This window comes from Miscanthus floridulus, chromosome 12 (assembly GCF_019320115.1).
Source record: "Miscanthus floridulus cultivar M001 chromosome 12, ASM1932011v1, whole genome shotgun sequence".
NCBI classification, from domain to species: domain Eukaryota; kingdom Viridiplantae; phylum Streptophyta; class Magnoliopsida; order Poales; family Poaceae; genus Miscanthus; species Miscanthus floridulus.
This window is the reverse complement of record NC_089591.1, coordinates 39,107,592-39,123,817: the sequence shown is the minus strand read 5'-3', so window position 1 is coordinate 39,123,817 and position 16,226 is coordinate 39,107,592. Positions and strand designations below refer to the sequence as shown.

Sequence of the window (16,226 nt, the reverse complement as noted above, 5' to 3'; positions counted from 1 at the left end):
TCAGGACTCTTTCAGTTCAACAACAACGATAGATCAACTTGTTGAAAGATTCGCACAGCTCGCAATTTCCAATCCAACTCAGATTCCACGACTTCACACATCTGATTCGAACTCAAGTTCTGCTTCTGAGACGAAGTCTTACCCGAGTTCTTTCGGAAAACCAAGTTCTTTTCTGACAAAGCTCCAGAACATGATGTCAACCTATCAAGAATACTACTCGGAGTTCACTGAAAATACTTCAAAGAAGTCAGGTCCTCTCCCGTTCGGACTCCACAACATGGCAACACCTTATCAGATATGGCACGAAAGATCCACCTATTCCGTGCTCAGAATGCCACTGAGAGGAGCCCAAGAAGGTCTCGTTTTAACCACAACATCTCAAGACTGCATCATTCACTGGCCAGGTACTGTTCCTAAAGATGACGACACCCAACTAGTCGACGACACGACAACAGCAATCCTACCCTACCAAGAAGGAGATTCCATCTATGACTTTGAAGCCTCTACTGAAGTTATCAATAGCTCTGGCAGTATGGAAATCAACGACGATGGAAGAACAACTCACGCTAGAGAAGTACTCATGATTCGCAGTCCTCGTCACCATTGATCCCCCCTAGAAGCACCTGACGTAAGGTCTTCGGATGAATTCGAGTCCAACATATCACCATTTATCTAGGGGCACGATGGTGAGACTGAGAGTCAGAGGCAAGTGAGAGAAAGAAAGAACAAATTGAAACAAGGACGACAATGCCGTGCGAAACAATGAAAAGACACTTGGATCAAATATGAATCAGACCAAGCCAAGTACAATAGAAGAAAATCAGAACGAGAGATCGAAGAAGGATGAGGAGCAAATACACCCTACGATAAGATCCGAGAAGCACTAGAAGAACTCAGGGCGACCTCACATCCCAATGAGAAACAAGAACAGCTCTGAGATTTCCTCCGATCAACAGTCTTTAAAACGAACGACGGAAATGCAACATCTCATTAACAGGAAGATCAAAATCAAAGGAAGTCTGCTTTCGAAAGACTAGGACCAAGTGGAAGTCACAACGGAGGGGGCTGAAGAAATCACAGTCAAAATAACCGAGTCGAGCAACCAAGAAAGGATAGAAGCAGAGCACCTACTCGGACAGCCACACAAAACTACTCTCACCAAGATGACAGTTGGCAAGAAGAGGGCGCAGAATCAGAATATACAGAAGCCAGAACACACGATAGATTTCCCTGTTTTGCAAACATACTTGATTCGATTCGACTACCTCACAAATTTAAACCGTCCAACCACTCCAAGTACGACGGCAAGACTGAACCAAAGCAATGGCTCAGGATTTACTCACAATTGATTGAATTGGCCGGAGGAGACGATGACATCAAAACCTTGTTCTTTCCCATGGCCCTAGAAACCATGCCGCTTCAATGGTTTGACAAATTAAGTCTCGGATCAATCAGAAATTAGGAAGACTTGCAAAGAGCTTTCTGTGAAAATTTTGCGGGAATTATTACACATCCAATCACCCACGCAGAATTAAAAGGACTCAAACAGAAAGGGGGTGAAAGTCTTAGAAATTACTATCGACGATTTGGTGAACTACGAGCTCAAGTACATGACATCACACAACGAGAGGTAATCGAAGCTTTCTCTCACGGAATCGTGCCTAGGTGGCAATTTCAAGACTTCTGCAAAGAAAACCCAAGAAATAACGAAGAATTCAGAAGAACAGTAGAAAAGATGATTACTGCAGAAGAAAAAACAAGAGAAAGATTCCCAGAAAGGAACAACAGAGACAACTCGGATAGGCAAAATCCTCGAAACAACAGACATCAGGAGAGAAAGCGAGGTCTAGACAACATAGTAGCGATGGCCGACAAATCAAAGAAATTTACCAAGCCCAGAAGATATGACGATATTGAGAACATACGTTGCCCCTTGCACCCCAATGGAAAGCATACCATCGGAAATTGCTATACCTTCAATGAAAGATACACTAGAAAAGATAGCAAGGGAAGCAATAAAGAAGACAATCAGAAAAAAGGAGACAATAGTGAAGACAAAGGATTCCAAAAATCCAGAGGAACAGTGGCATTGATCTTTGCCGAGGTACCAGATTCCAGAAACAAACATCAAGAAAAACTAGCGTTACGAACCATCATGGCAGCAGAACCTTCTACACCAAGATATCTCAATTGGTCAGAATATCCAATCCAATTTTCAAGAGAAGACCAATGGACCAGCGTAGGAAACGCAGGCCACTACCCACTAGTTCTAGATCCCACCATTGCTAGTATGACCGTTACAAAGGTACTAATCAACGGGGGAGCCAGACTCAACATTATTTTTTCAGAAACTCTAAGGAAGATGGGATTACAACTCGCCGGGATGATCACACCAACAAGCACACCTTTTTATGGCATAGTACCCGGCAAGGCAGCAATGCCACTTGGACAGATCACTCTACCGGTTACCTTTGGAACTCCCTCAAACTACCGTATAGAGTTCATCAAGTTTGAAGTTGCAGACTTCGATTCATCATATCACGCAATCCTTGGATGCCCGGCACTAGCAAAATTCATGGCAATACCGCATTATCCGTACCTGTTGCTCAAGATGCTAGGGCCTAACGATGTCCTTTCTCTTCGGAGTGATTTAAAGCGCGCATTTGACTGTGACGTACAGGCAATTCAAATTGCAGCAAGAGCACAAGCAAACGAAGGAAGAAAAGAAATAGCCACTATTACCACAAAAATAAGTCAAGAAGAACTAGAGATACCAGCTAAAAAACCAAGCATCCTGGCACCACCAAAAGAAGCCGACGTTAAGCAAATCGACCTAGGCACCGGTGATCCTTCAAAGACGGCAACCATCAGGGCGCACCTATCAGCAAAATAGGAACTCACGCTCACCAACTTTCTTCGGGACAACAAAGATATCTTCGCTTGGAAGCCGACCGACATGCCAGGGGTCCCAAGAGAGTTGGCTGAGCACGGAATTGATGTCAATGAGGGCTACAAGCCTGTGAAGCAACGACTACGACAATTCTCTCCTAACAAGAAGGCAGCAATAAAAAAGGAAATTACAAAACTAATGGCAGCTGGATTCATCAGGGAAATCCTTCATCCAGATTGGCTAGCAAATCCAGTTCTGGCACAGAAAAAAAACACGGACGAGTGGCGCATGTGTGTTGACTACACAGATCTCAACAAACACTGCCCAAAGGATCCGTTCGGGCTGCCGCGCATTGATCAAATAGTTGATTCAACCGCAGGATCCGCCCTATTATCCTTTCTTGATTGCTATTCCGGATATCACCAAATCGCACTAAAAGAACAAGACCAAAGCAAGACATCTTTCATCACTCCGTTCGGCACCTACTGCTACAAGACCATGTCGTTTGGGCTCAAGAATGCTGGAGCCACCTACCAAAGAGCCATCCAAACATGCCTTGGTGATCAGATTGGCGAGAACGCAGAAGCATATGTGGATGGCGTGGTTGTAAAAACAAAGAACTCGGATACACTAATTGAAGACTTAAAACAAACCTTTGAGAATCTGAAAAGGTGGAGATAGAAATTGAACCCAAACAAGTGTGTATTCGGAGTTCCTTCAGGACAACTACTCGGATTCTTGATCAGTCATCGCGGAATAGAAGCAACAAGCAAATTTGAGCCATAACAGAGATGGGCCCTCCTCGAAACATTAAAGATGTACAAAAACTAACAGGCTGCATGGCGGCACTCAACCGTTTCATATCAAGACTCGGCAAAAAAGGGTTGCCTTTCTTTAAACTGCTAAAGAAGACAGACAAGTTCGAATGGACAGAGGAAGCCAATGAAGCTTTCAAGAAACTTAAGACATACCTCACCTCCTCACCAGTCCTCACACCTCCAAAGAAAGACGAAGGCATGATGCTATACATTACAGCAACTACTACTGTAGTCAGTACGGCGATAGTAGTGGAAAGGGAAGAAGAAGGGCGCGTGTATAAAGTACAACGCCCAGTATACTACATCAGCGAAGTACTCTCAGAATCAAAAATCCGATACCCGCATGTGCAAAAACTACTCTACGCCCTACTGATCACTTCACGCAAGCTTCGTCACTATTTTGAAAGCCACAAGATTACCATGGTAATAGATTTCCCACTAGGAGACATCTTACACAACAAAGATGCAACAGGACGCATATCCAAGTGGGCAGTTGAACTCGGTGCTCTCAACATCGATTTCACCCCGCGAAAAGCAATTAAATCTCAAGCCCTTGCTGATTTGTTGCCGAATGGATAGAGATTCAACAACCCGTGTCAAGCGCCATCCTTGATCATTGGAAAATGTACTTTGATGGATCACTCAAGCTAGGTGGAGCCAGTGCAGGCGTCCTCCTAATTTCTCCAGACGGAAGACAACTAAAATATGTCCTTCAGATATTATGGCAAGCCACCAACAATGAAGCAGAATATGACTCTCATACACGGGCTAAGAGTGGCTATTACCCTCGGAATCAAACGACTACTCGTATACGGTGATTCGGCAGTAGTCATCAACCAAGTCAACAAAGATTGGGATTGCACCAAAGAAAACATGGGTGCTTACTGTGCTGAAATCCGAAAACTCGAAAAACATTTTCAAGGATTAGAAATTCTACATGTCCTGCAAGATTCCAACATTACAGCAGATGTTCTTGCCAAGCTTGGATCTGATAGGGCAAAGGTCCCACCCGGTGTATTCATAGAGGAGTTATCAGCTCCTTCTATCAAACAACCTGGAGAGACAACCACAGAACTCACAGCCAAAGGCAACCAGATTCTAGTGATCAACACTTCATGGACATAGGTTTTTATTGACTACATCAAAGAGAATAAGTTGCCAGCAGAAAAACAGAAAGCCACTCAAGTCATCCGCAGAAGCAAGAATTACATCCTAGTAGGAGACAAGCTATACAGAAGAGCCACATCATTAGGAGTACTCCTAAAATGCGTCTCATTTGAAGAAGGCAAACAAATCCTAGATGAAATACACTCAGGTTGCTGTGGAAATCACGCCGCTTCAAGAACACTAGTCGGCAAAGCATTTCACACTAGTTTCTACTGGCCAACCGCTTTGAAAGACGCAGAAGAACTCGTCAGAAGATGCAAAAGTTGTTAGATGTTCGCAAGACAGACTCATGTACCAGCCCACAACCTCATCTGCATCCCACCCGCTTGGCCTTTCTCCTGCTGGGGGCTGGATCAAGTAGGACCTCTCAAGAAAGCAAAGGGCGGTTTCGAGTACGTCTTTGTAGCAATTGACAAGTTCACCAAGTGGATCGAATACAAACCACTAGCAAAATACAGCGCAGCCAAAGCAGTCGAGTTCATCCAAGACATCATGCACCGCTTCGGCATGCCCAATCGAATAATCACAGATTTGGGTTCTCCCTTCACAGCTACAGAATTCAAAAGTTGGGCACAGGACTGCGGTTTCAGCATAGATTACGCATCAGTCGCACATCCAGAAGCCAACGGACAGGTAGAAAGGGCTAATGGACTCATACTAGCCGGATTGAAACCAAGACTATACGAAGAACTAGTAGACTATGGATCAAAATGGATTGAAGAATTACCCAAGGTTGTATGGGGGCTACGGACTCAAATAAGCAGAGCCACCGGTTACTCACCCTTCTTCCTGGTGTACGGATCAGAAGCCGTACTACCCGTAGACTTGATTTGGACGTCACCAAGGATAGAGCAATACGACGAAGGAGAAGCAGAACACACCCGAAGATTAGAACTCCACAGTATAGAAGAAGTCAGAGTAAACGCTACCCTGCAATCAGCAAGATACCTACAAGGACTAAGGTGCCACTATAACAACCCAGTCTCAATCACTACAAGTCGGAGACCTAGTACTAAGAAGAATACAAAAAACCGACGGACGATACAAACTACTCAGTCCATGGGAAGGTCCTTTTATCGTCACAAAAGCCATCGGACCAGGCACATACAAGCTCATGGCTGAAGACGGGAAAGAAGTCAACAATACATGGCACATCAGTCAGCTATGAAGATTCTTCGCGTGAAAACAACTCAAGGGAAAATATGTATACAAGACACAAGAGATCAACGATCATGATCAAATAGCGCTATGTATCATTGTAACACATCAATATTCATGATCAATAAAGATGATTATCTCTCAACAAACAAAATGTCTCATGGCTCTCTCCGAGTTGTTTCTAAAATGCAAAATGGTTGAAAATACGCCTAAGCATCCTGGCCGAGAGCAAAATAGCTGAAAAGACGCTTGAGCCCGCCGATGAGGGTAGCTAACAAGCTAACACCCGAAATAAAACGCAAAATGGCTGAAAATACGCCTGAGCATCCCGGCCTAGAGCAAAATAGCTGAAAAGACGCTTGAGCCCGCCAATGAGGGTAGCTAACAAGCTAACACCCAAAATAAAACGCAAAATGGCTAAAAATACGCCTGAGCATCCCGTCCGAGAGCAAAATAGCTGAAAAGACGCTTGAGCCCGCCGATGAGGGTAGCTAACAAGCTAACACCCAAAATAAAACGCAAAATGGCTGAAAATACGCCTGAGCATCCCGGCTGAGAGCAAAATAGCTGAAAAGACGCTTAAGCCCGCCGATGAGGGTAGCTAACAAGCTAACACCCGAAATAAAACGCAAAATGGCTGAAAATATGCCTGAGCATCCCGGCCGAGAGCAAAATAGCTAAAAAGACGCTTGAGCCTGCCGATAAGGGTAGCTAACAAGCTAACACCCGAAATAAAACGCAAAATGGCTGAAAATATGCCTGAGCATCCCGGTCGAGAGTAAAATAGCTGAAAAGACGCTTGAGCCTGTCGATGAGGGTAGCTAACAAGCTAACACCCAAAATAAAACGCAAAATGGCTAAAAATACGCCTGAGCATCCCGGCCAAGAACAAAATAGCTGAAAAGACGCTTGAGCCTGCCGATGAGGGTAGCTAACAAGCCAAAACCCGAAATAAAAGCAAAACGACTGAAACTAAGCCTGGGCTTAGACCAGAGAGATTTCAAGACAAGACCCTCCAGCTACTTGTTCCAAATAGCAAGAGGCTCGGGGGCTACACTGGGGATACCCAAGAACGGAAAGACCTACGAGTCGTTTACATGGCACAAAAGAAGGCCGGACAAGTACTCGACAAATCAAGAAAGTTTGTCAAAATAGCATGTAGAATTGTTTGCAAGGCTAAGATGAAAGCAAGACAAAGTACTTGGCAAGTCAAGTAACTCTAGCCGATTGGACAAATCATCCAAGGAATAAACAAGGCATCAGGGCAGAGAAGACTCTCAACAAAAATCTTCATTCAAAAGAGGCATAATGTCATATTACAAGGCACGGGCCTAAAGGTCAAATACATCAAGCCTCATCATCAGGAGAAGAGAGAACAATGTTGAGATTATCTACTATTCTGCTAGCTAAGTCTTCAACCTCAGGCTCCATCCTCTCAACGGCATCAATGTACTCTTGACTATTAGCTTCCTCTGCTATCTTGGACAAAGGAGCCGCTGGAGAAAGAACCCGGACCTAGGCCAGAACATTCTTGGTACACAGTTGAGCACACCTCTTCACAAACTCTTGGAAACGAGTTGGAATTCGAGGAATCAACTGAGCCCAAGATTGCCCGTCATCCGCTGGAGTTCGAAGAACGTCGGCTACTGAACGAAAGGATTTCCACAAAGCCTTCCAGTTTTCAGTAGCCGTCGCCAACTTGCCAGACAAGTCTTCAATGGTTTTTTGGGCCTGCACAAGATCTCTATCAGCTCCATGCCTAATCAACTTAGCAAGCGTGAGTTCCTCCTCAGCATGAGTAATTACCTCCTCAGCCTTGTTGTGACTTGTACGAACAAGAGTCTTCATTTCTTCAACGCCCTCGAGAGCTTCTGCTTTTCAACCCGGAGAGCTGAACGAGATAGCAAACAACAAGTCAGCAAAAAGAAGAATTTGAATATAGAAAGAAACAAAAAGAACCCTCAATACCGATGCACTCCTTCTTCACGGCCTCCAAGTTCTTCACGGCTCTCGAGTTCTTTCAAGCCTCCAAAAGAGCGGCATCCCTCTGCTTCTCAATCTCAACAGCCCGGGCACGAAGAGATTTTTCTTCATCCTGATGCGTTTGACGCTCAGCCTCCATCTTGGCCCGGAGGAGGTCAAGATCAGCTTTCAGGGCGCTCACTTCTGAAGACAACTTTTTCTCGTTTTCAGATGAGAAAAAGAAGCCGGTATGATCATGGGAGAAGGACTAAGCAAAAAGATACAAAGAAAAGCAAAAAAAGAGGACCAAAGAAAGGCAAACATCCAAAGAAGGAACGGTGAATAGGCTTACCTAGAGCTTTTCTCCAAAAGAAGTCGCAAGGGAAGACAAGCTTCCCCAGGCTGCAGTTAACTCCGATAGCCGATGTGTGGCATCAAACTGCTGCACCACATCATCGGCAAAAGGCGGACCACCGGAAGCAAGAGAAGGAGAAGCCGGCCGAGGCAAAGAAGGAATGACCAGAGCAATCTCCTGGGAAGAAGAGGCCAATCCTTCAGAAGGACCCACCGCAATGGCCACGGTCACCTCTGGGGCAACCGAGTCAGCAGCGGCATCACCACCAGAAAGACTTGTCGCCCCCGCGACCACTTCACTAGCGGTGTGCTGCGAGTCCTGAGGTTCAATACTCGATGGCACAACGGAAGGCTGAGAAGAAGCCGACGGAGGGACGGGAGAAGACGAAGGCCTAAAAGTTAATAAAAGAACTCGCCGATGAGAACAAGAGAAAAGGAGAACAAAAGCAAAAAGGTGAAGCTAGAACCCACTCACCCAGCCACCTTCTTCTTCGCAAAACAGAAAGGGGACCTCGCAGGAGGGACCACAGCGGCAAAGATGTCCCCACCACTCGGTGGTAGGGGTGGTGTAGCCGATGCAGGAGCCCCTGAAGAAGCCGGGACTGGAGCCTCGGAAGAACTCGGCACCGGAGCTGCGGAAGAACCCGGTGCCAAAGCTACCAAAGAACTCAACACCGGAGCTTCAGAAGAAGCCGGCGCAGGAGCCTCAGAAGAACCCATAACCGACGTCTGGTTACTACAAAAAGATCAAGACTAAGAGTCAAGACAAAGAGGAGAAATTCAATGGTAGGGGAATATGAAAACAACTCACTGCCGCATGATAAGGGGTACTTCATCATCCTCTTCCCCCTCGGTCTCAACCAAGGTCATGAAGGCACCCGCTAAAAAGGAACAAGAGTACTCGGTTCAAGATAAAAACAAGAAAACAAAGGGACATGGAGTATTAAATATGCTCACCTAAGAGCATGCTAGCTACAACTGGAGTACCTGGACAAGTACTCGGCTTGTGAGATTTCTTGGAAGAAGGCAGACCAGATGAAGACCCATCCGTTCACCCCCTCTTCGAAACACTACGAGGACCTCGAGGGACTAGACGAGGAACATATTCTTCATATACATCAACAAATCTGGAAGAAACCCTAGGAAACACTATGGAGATTGGGAACTTACTGGTTGCAGAAGCCCCAGCAAGTTTCTCCCCAGTGTTCGCCATGGCAGAAAGAACATCAAGAGGAATCGGGTCAACAAAATTGCGCCCAAATTCCTATGAAAAAGAATGAAACAACAAAACAAGGAAAAGTTAAGCAAAAAATGGATACAGTAGAAATACAGGAAGTACCCAAACGAAGAGAAAATGACTCACAGCTGGAGGCGGGTTGTTGGTAGAAAACTCAGAGACGGTAAGCGGGACAACGCTTGCTCCTTTTAGCATCTTCTAGAGACGCTCGAGTACCTCTTCATTGGTCAGCTCAAGGGCTAGGACCATGCGTGAAGGATCCTCAGCCCCAGAGTACTCAAAGCCAAGGTGCTCTCGCTCCTTCGAAGGCTGAACTCGGCGGCAAAGGAAGCTCGAGACTATGCCAAAACCAGTCAAGCCTTGCTATTTTAGCATACTAATCCTATCAAGGAATGGCTGGATTGCCTGAACCTCAGCAGACATCACAGGGTTCTTATCCCATCGGTCATTGACTAAGGGGCCAGATCCAAAGTGGACAGCAAGAGAAGGGATCAGATTGGCGGCATAAAACCAGTCGGCATGCCAATCTCTTACAGAATCAACCAGGTCATAGTCAAAGAACTTGCTCTTAAGACCCTGGCGAAATTGGATCCCACAACCACCAAGAACACTAGTTTCTTCACGACGGGGTTGGGGTTTCAGGCGAAAGAAGTAACGAAATAGAGAAAGAGAAGGGGGGATTCCAAGGAAAGTTTCACAAAGATGAACAAAGACAGAAAGGTGAAGAACTGCATTAGGAGCAAGATGATTTAGGCAAATCCCAAAATAGTTGAGAAATTGATGAAGAAAGGCAGAGGCAGGAAGACAAAGTCCAGCGCGAATGAAAGAGACAAAAAGAACGATCTCACCAGGACCTGGGGCAGGGACCCGATGCTCGCCTGGAACTCTCCATTCAGCAAAGGCCTTACTCTGAATCAAGCCGTCGCCGACAAACTCGTGAAGCTGCTCTTCGGTTGTTGTCGGAGCCGGCCAAGACTTTTGAGCAGCCCTCATGGCCACGAACTCCTGATTCTCAATCATGGAGAGCGAGGACTCCTCGTCCACGAAGGTTGACTGGGACTTGCTTGCGGCTTTCTTCTTACCCATGTACTAACGGAGGCATAAAAGGACCTAGGGGAAGAGAAAGCTTGGACGGCGGCGCTAAGACGGCGGCGGCAATGGCGATGGCAGATGTTTGAGAGCTAGGGTTTCAAGGCAAAAGAAGGGCAGTAAAGAAAAAGAAGATGAAGGGTCCTTAAATAGATTTTTATAGCGATAAAAATGGCCCACCAGGTCCGTTAAAGCACCATGTGAAAATGCAACGGTCCATTTACCGACACAACTAAAATGACGGAGGGCACAAATCAAAACAACGGTACAATTCAACGGGCAGATTTTAGACTTATCCACCCAGCACTACGGCAGAGTTATTAGATTACTGCAAAAAACAACCCGACAACCATGAAGAAAAGAAGGGCTGCCTCACAAAGAGCATAAGAAGTCGGTATTTACGGAAAGAACTCGGTAATCTCTTGTACGACAGGGATTACAGCACAAAAGTAAAGGACAACTCAGAAGACAAGATTCGTTCCATTACAAGTGACTTCAAAAATAGAAGATTACAAATCTTACAAGACCCAACGAACTTGGTACCACGAAAAGCAAAGTAGCGAAGAGGAACACGGACGCGGCTAGGCTCTAGAACGACTACGTGTCCCGAATTGCTACTCGGAAGGACAAACCGCCGTCGGCTACACTGTTTTCTTCAAAGGACGGACGTAGTGCATCCAAGGCAGAAATCAGCAGCACGGTAGGACAACATGGAGCAGAGAAGGTAGGCAGGCATCTGTCTACCCAAGACCGATGTGATGCTGGATATGGTGTTGATCTGCACCGGATAGTCTCAAGACAGGCGACAAGGATCAACCCAGAACTGCCAGATGAAGGAACAAAGTCCACATCACAAGACTTCCTCCAACTATCGCCACGTACATCCTGGTACAATGCTGTTGCGGGATTAGCCTACCTCTAATCCCTATCACAAGACTTCCTCCAGCCACGACAAGACACACATGAACTACAAAACACGCCCGGGGGCTGCTCTACTTCACAAACTACCATGTTCATGACCACGAAGGTTTCAACAGAATGTTCAATGGATGAAAACAAACACTCTGAGAAGGGTATTTATAGATCAAAGGAGCGGTGCACATGGACTAGGAGTACCAATGAAATAAGCCTAACAAAGGACACAGTGAAAAGATAGGACTCAATAATGAAAGACTCAGGCGAGAGGGAACAATACTCAAAGACGGGCATATTCGGAAGAATATACCGGCACAGTGCAACCCATGAACGAAAGGCATTTACACTCAACCACCACCATACAACTACATCTGACAACAGCAGACTACCAGAGAATACGCCAAAACTCTGCTTCCGAGTTCCTCCTGAACAAAACAACCCGGATGTATGCTCGGGGGCTGCAAAAGGAGAGGTATACAGTTCTATCGAACAACTCGAAGACTTCTTCAAGACAGCAATTTTCAAACAACATAAGATTCAAGACCCTCTAGCTCCTTGTTCCAAATAGCAAGAGGCTCGGGGGCTACACTCAGTGAGTGCACTTTTTCCTTCGAAAAAGCGCACGTCACCAAGAAGACCTCCTCAAGACAAAGCTACTTCAAGGACTCCTAGCAAAAAGAAGTCGGACCGAGCTATATCCGAGTTCTTTTCGATAAAGAACCCGGGTATATGCTCGGGAGCCTTTCAACAAAGAATCGGGATGATTTCAAGAAAAGACCCTTAAGCTCCTTGTACCAAATAGCCAGAGGCTCGGGGGCTACATCCAAATAGGAGTACTTTTTTCTTCAAAAAAGATACACAACCACGCAAAGATCTCACGGAGCGCTGCACGGTTTCGCTCAAGAAAGCACTCGGACGACGCTTGTTCCTACTCAACGAGGCTTGAAGGAACAAGACGAGGCTTCTAGAACTCAACCATGAAGTGCTCGGGGGCTTGTCGGTGCGGGACCTACGGGATACCCCGCAAGGAAGGGAGAAGACCTAGTCTAATTAGGATTCTTCCCCTGTAATCTTAGTAGCAGTGTTACTCTATAATCCTACTAGGAATTCTCATTATAAACCGACTAGGACTCTGACCTCCTGACTATATAAAAGAGGGCAGGGCTCCTTAGATCAGGAGTTCAAGACAACAATTGTATAACACAACACTTTACAATCAATCCAACACAAAGGCTAACGCCGATTAGACGTAGGGCTATTACTCGATCTACGATCGAGGGCCCGAACCAGGATAAATCGACTGTCTCTTGCGTTAACCGTCGAGTTCTGCATACGCTGAAGCCCGAACAATACTGCCCCGGGTACTCCCGTGACAGGCTATCGGTGGTCAAACACCGACACATGGCATGGGTCTTTTATTCAATAGATAGAGACTCGGTGACATACAAAGATTTCATATCGATTCTCAAGACGTATACATATCGACAATCCTCATTAGCTTATATGTTTGTATACATACTTGTAACGTTCACTTTTGGATACTAACAAGTTGCATTTGCTAAAATAATTCGAACAGGGCATTCGGGTTCTATGTCAATAAACATCACGGAATGCATGATCCAGTAAGAAAGGAAAGGCTGGCTATAAAAACACTATGTGCGGTAAGTGTAACTTATTTTAGTACTCCATTACATGGCTATCAAAAGCATTACTTAACATTTCCATATGCAAAATACACAGTGCCCCAAGCAGAAGCCTCAGAGTGTACATTGTGGATACTATGTATGTTTTATGATGAGTAACACCGGTGCCTACAAGAGACACCCCTTAAGGATAAGTTTGAACCTCTTCACCCATAGTATAAAAACTTCGCATATGATATGAAATACTAAATCGAAACTTGTTCTCTTATAGTGGGAAGAAGAGAAAGAAATGAAAAGAGACCCATACAAGGATGACCAACGCTTAGAGCTCGTCGGCGACCTTTGCAACTTTATATTGGACCAGATCGTATACGTCAAAGGCACCTACCATGACCGAGATTCTGACTTAGGTAGAAATCCTCAGTATCAACACCATCGTGAGATTGAAAGGCTAGCTCTAGGCCGTTGATAACAATGTGTATGGAATTTGACATTGATCTTACCTTATGGGATGGTTTGGACTTGTGGAACGAATTAGATTTGTGAATTATGTCTATTTAATGATGGATTGTATATATTCTTGTAAATTGGACTTGTAATGGTAGTTTATATAATGCTCTTGTGCTTGTGGTTAGATTTGAATTATATATATATATATATATATATATATATATATATATATATATGTGTGTGTGTGTGTGTGTGTTCCGGCGAAAAAATATACTGTAGAGGCGGTTCTAGACTGAACCGCCCCTATAAACAGGTATTATAGGGGCGGCTGGTACTACGGCCGCCCCTACAAATCGATTTTGTAGTACCAGCCGCCCCTACAAATCGATTTGTAGGAGCGACTGATAACACCAGCTGCCTGTACAAATCGATTTATAAGGGCGATCTGAGAACCGCCTCTACAAATACATGATTTATAGAGACGATATGGTAGGGGCGGCTGACCGAGCCACCTCTACAAAGCCTAACTAGATGCCCCTAAAAACTATTCCTGTAGTAGTGAACCGCACTAATTATAGAGCATTGCTCACAGCACTCAAAGCTGTTTATGAAGCTTGAATCCGTTCATTTCTTTGCCAAGCTCCCCTGTCTTCGTCTTCTTGATCTCTCCTACACTCCAATAAAATCACTTCCTCCTTCGATCTGCTACCTCCAAGAACTCCAGTACCTTTTCCCTTAGGGGCTGCTATAACCTCACGAGTCCATTCAGCTTCCCCAACACTGAAACTACTCTCAACTTGCTCTTCTTTGATCTCTCCTATTCAAATATAAACATGTTCCATTGCGATTTCTTCTATAGCATGCCTAATCTGCAAGCACTCGTGCTTGTCATGTGCTCTAACCTTGAGGAATTGCCACCTTCAATTGCTGTATTGTCTAGTCTGAGATCATTCTCATTAATTGGCGCACCTCACATCAAGATCAAGAGGATGTCCTTGAATGGATGTAGAAAGTTGGAGTATGTTGACATTAAGGAGGTGGGTGCTTTGGAGGAGCTTGATCTGTCTGCTACGGCTATCAAGGAGCTCCCAGACAGCATCCCTAATCTGCCAAAGCTTAGAAAATTGCTTCTCTTGGGTGTTCCTTCCCTGAGACGATTTCCTTGGCATAAGCTGCAGAGACTCCCGGATGTGTTTTGCTTGGATCAGTGCTCAAACAGAACCATTAATCATTCGGATCATCCACAAGGTGCTCAGGTGTGCATAAGCGATTCCAGATTGTTTTATAGCTTCGGTTATGACACCATGAATTCAGTAAGGGCTGGAGAACTTTTGACAACTTTCTATGTTCGAGTTACATCATGCAAGTCCACAAGCAGCAAGTTAAAGGATGAAGAGGACATGGTGATGATCAACAAGGTTCAGATGGCACCACTAGCTTACGCTGATGTAAACCGTCTGTATCTGACCAAGCGTACCTCCCTTTCGGGTGACCAAGCGTCACGTGGAGATCTCAGCTGCTGATCGATATCCCCATGGTCTGGAGTATCTTCTGATAGTCACCAAATCAATTAGCATGTCGGGTGATACTCATGTCTCCAGTCTCAGTGATCTGGGTGACTATGATGGGTTCGAGGAGCTAGAGGAGTGCATGCTCCGACGGTGCCATCGGATGGTGCAGGTCTTCAGTGACAACCGGGATGTACTCTCTCTACAAAATGCACATGTCTCCCGTCTCAGAAGTCTAACCCGTTTCTACAGTGGTGGTGGTGGTGATAATTTCAATGCACTGAAGCACCTCTTCTTAGAGTACTGCCCGAGGTTGGAGGGCATCGTTCCACGTAATTGTGAGCTACCAAGCATTGACACGCTCGACATCCTGTGCTGCTACAACCTCAAGGCAATTTTCTATGACGATGGTCCTCATTCATCTCCTGCTGGTTACACGCTCCCATGTCTCCGGAGGATACGGCTCCAGGAGCATCTCCACGTAGACAACCCCATGCTGATCGCGCCTGCGTGGGAGGAGCTCCACGTCCGCGGCTGCTGCAGCTTGCGCCACCTCCCACGCTTCCACCAACAACCAGACAAGGCCGTGGAGGTGAGCGGCGAGCAGACGTGGTGGGACAAGCTGAGCTGGGACCAGGACGACGACGCACCCCTGCACCGCGACAGCTGCGAGCCCAGGCTTCCCCCGGCGTTTCGCTTCGCACCGCGAGCGGGTCGTCATCGACAGCTACCACTGCTAAAAAAAAACGTTCGTAGTATCGGGACAATTTTTACGTAGGGGCGACTGGTGATGGAGCCGCTTCAACAGTGGGCATGCTCGGGACCCACGAGACCAACCGCCCCTATAAATAGCACAGTAGGGGCAGCTGGTGATACGAGCCGCCCCTACAAATGACACAGTTGTCGTATTTGTTAAAATAATTCAAACAGGACATTCAGGTTCTATATCAATGAACGTCACGGAAGGCATGATCCAGTAAGGAAGGAAAGGCTGGCTAAAAAAATGCTATGTGCAGTAAGTGTAACTTACTTTAG

The 16,226-nt window shown here is 45.7% G+C and overlaps 1 pseudogene; it reads left to right on the top strand.

Annotated features, from left to right (window-relative positions):
* The first annotated feature begins 14,251 nt into the window (after positions 1 to 14,251).
* LOC136495741 (putative disease resistance protein At4g19050) lies at positions 14,252 to 15,931 on the top strand (annotated as a pseudogene).
* Positions 15,932 to 16,226: the final 295 nt, after the last annotated feature.